The 3163-nt window shown below is 37.3% G+C and overlaps 1 non-coding gene across 1 annotated transcript; it reads left to right on the top strand.

The window, feature by feature from the left end:
• Nucleotides 1–2536: 2536 nt before the first annotated feature.
• On the top strand, nt 2537–2643 carry LOC141670253 (small nucleolar RNA R71). Its single transcript, XR_012554492.1, has one exon. It is a non-coding gene; the product is annotated as a small nucleolar RNA R71 (small nucleolar RNA).
• The last annotated feature ends 520 nt before the right edge of the window (nt 2644–3163 follow it).

Here is a 3163-nt window from a genome sequence, read left to right as displayed (position 1 = left end):
TAAGAGCTTGCTCTGATACCAATTGTTAGTCCCTTAACAATATGACAAGAATTACAGAAGGGGGGTTTAATGGAATTCTTGAAACTTTTTCTTGAAATAAAAATGTTCTTACTCGAATATATATATATATATATATATATATATAAATATATGAATTGATTAGCACAATGCGGAATAGTTACTTAAATGAATCAAAACACAAGTAATTAAAAACAAGAGTCTTTAAAAACTTTCTGGTGGATTTGAATGATTCCACCAGAGATATATAATATATATCGAGAGAACTCTGTGTGCAAAAATCTCACAGCTGCTTATAAATATTGAACACTAAGAATGCAGAGAAATGCTAAGAATTCTGCTTACAAATGTTTCTTTGCTTCTTTCTCAGATTATTTCTTAGTTGCTACTTCTTGGTTTATATATCACCAAGATTAAAAAGTAATAAAACATGATAATAAAACAAAACTATATAGTCTATTACAATGCTACTTCATTACTCTATTCCAGCATCTTTGAATATCTTCACAATAATATGGAAATGGCAATACTTCTTTGTTCTCGAAAACCCAGTTGAATAGGCTACCACATTCCATTTGCATCCACTCGACGCATGTGACTGTGTTGTCACTGTCAACAGATATTTGAATTCTTTATCTGTCGGGTTCATGATCATTCGTCGAGTTATTGATCATCCGTCGGGTTGTTGATCATCTGTCGAATTCATTGTTGTTTATCCTTCGGGTAGCAATTAGGCACTTGACTTCATTTCACTTATGCAGAATTACAAGACATCATTTATGTACAATTAATCAACATATTCTGCATATCTAATTAAAGTCAACATGACTCAAATACTACTATAGATTCTAAAAAATGTGTATGCAGAAATGTGCCACAGACTTATTGTTACATAAGCTACTCACTCGATGGATAATAAGTCATCATCCGTCGGGACTATATTGAGTCATCCGTCGGGACTGTAAACCTTATCCGTCGAGTGCTACATAATTTTACTAAGTAAAATCTACCAAGGTGTTTTGTTCATAAAATCATCAAGTACACAACATATACACAACAGCCAAGAAACTTCTTCCCAAGATTATGGGAATCTTCTTATCATCCTCGAAATCAAGAATTACAAAATCAGCAGGAAAGATGAGTTTATCAACCTTGACCAAGACATCTTCCACAATACCTCACGGATATGTAATAGAACGGTCGGCCAACTACAAGGTCATATAAGTTGGTTTGGGATCAGGTAAGTCCAAATGCTTGAAGATTGACAAGGGCATCAGATTGATGCTAGCTCCCAAGTCACATAAGCATCTGTCAAAAGACACTTTTCCAATAGTACATGGAATAGTGAAGCTTCCTGGATCTTTAAGCTTCGGAGGTAACTTCTGCTGCAGCACAGCACGATATTCCTCCATGAGAGCGACAGTCTCTAAATCATCTAGCTTCACCTTCCGAGAGAGAATACCTTTCATAAATCTTGCATAACTAGGCATCTGCTCGAGAGCCTCAGCGAAAGGTATGTTGATATAAAGTTTCTTGAACACCTCCAGAAACTTCTCAAATTGCTTTTCCTGCTTTTTCTTCTGCAGCCTCTTAGGAAAAGGCGGTGGAGGATAGATCTGTTTCTCCCCTGTATTACCCTCAGGCGGAGTGTGCTCAACAGTAGTCTTCCTTGGTTCCACTTCTTCATCCTGCTGCTTTGCCTCTTTCTCATCCCCAGCTTCTTTAGTTAACTCTTGAGTTTGTTCGGGATTCGCAACCTTCCCAGACCTTAAAGTGATTGCCTTTACCTTCTCCTTAGCTTCCCTCTTTCCCGCACTTCAGTGTCACTAGGCAATATACCAGGTTGACGATTTAGCAAGGTATTGGCAATCTGCCCAATTTGATTTTCCAAGGTCTTGATAGAAACAACTTGACTCTTGCACATAAGCTTTAACTCCTCTAATTTAGATTTTTAATAGCTTGTTGCAGCTGGAGTTGTTGTCTTGGTGCATACTGTGGTTGCTGAAAACCAGGGGGGTTGTACTGTTTAGATGGATATTGCTGGAAAGGCTGTTGAACTGCATTCTGAGCGTTGCTCTAGCTGAAATTAGGATGATTGCGGTTATTAGGATGATAGGTGGCTGGCACTGGTTGCTGCGATTGCTGGAAGTTGCTCACAAACTGAGCTGATTCACTAGAGATTGCGCACTGATCAGTTTCATGGGCATCAGCACAAAGCTCATAGACACTAGTGATTTGATTAACTCCATAATTTGCCAAGGTGTCCACCTTCATTATCAAAGCCTTAAGCTGGGCAGCGATAGCAGTTGCTGCATCCAACTCCAGAATTCCTGCTATTTTTCCCTGAGTCAGTCTCTAGGAAGGATTCTGGTACTCATTAGCAGCCATCAGTTCAATAAGTTCATAAGCTTCATCGTAGCTCTTAGCCCACAAGGCTCCTCCTGATGCTGCATCAAGCATGGGTCTAGAAGTAGAACCCAATCCATTGTAGAAATAGTTGATAATCATCCAATCAGGCATACCATGGTGTGGGCACTTCCTTAGCATCTCCTTATATCGATCCCAAGCCTCACACGGAGATTCTGCAGTTTGTTGAGCAAACTGAGTAAGAGCATTCCTGATTGCGGCAGTCTTTTCCATGAGGAAGAATTTAGTGAGAATTTTTTTAGCAAGATCTTTGTAATATCCGGGAAAATTATGTGAATATTATGTGTTAAATAAATAAATAGTATGTGTTTTATAAATTTAAAGTAATTGTGCCATGCTATGGATGTTATAACTGTTATGTGTGTTTCTGTGCGGGCCAGAAAAATTCTCGATTCATTAAAATATGTTTAAACTGCAATTATATGAACTTATCAATAATCGAGACGCGTATTTATTAGTGTCTTTATTAAGATACTCGTTTTATTTCATTTTACGCGAGTTTCAATGCATTTTATGTGTTATCGGGTTTTTCTGGTAATATAAGGAACGTTCCTGTTTTTCAAAAAATTCAACGGACCAGGACCCCACCGGGACGACAAACCCACAAAATCGATGTTTTTATTTTTATAAAATTATTCGTATTTCAAATACCCTTTATTTTTGTATTTTTTAATTATTCACAATTTTTGGGAAATTTTGACATTAATTTTGTATTTTA

This window comes from Apium graveolens, chromosome 6, assembly GCF_009905375.1.
Source record: "Apium graveolens cultivar Ventura chromosome 6, ASM990537v1, whole genome shotgun sequence".
NCBI classification, from domain to species: Eukaryota; Viridiplantae; Streptophyta; class Magnoliopsida; order Apiales; family Apiaceae; genus Apium; species Apium graveolens.
This window is presented reverse-complemented; position numbering and strand designations above follow the sequence as displayed.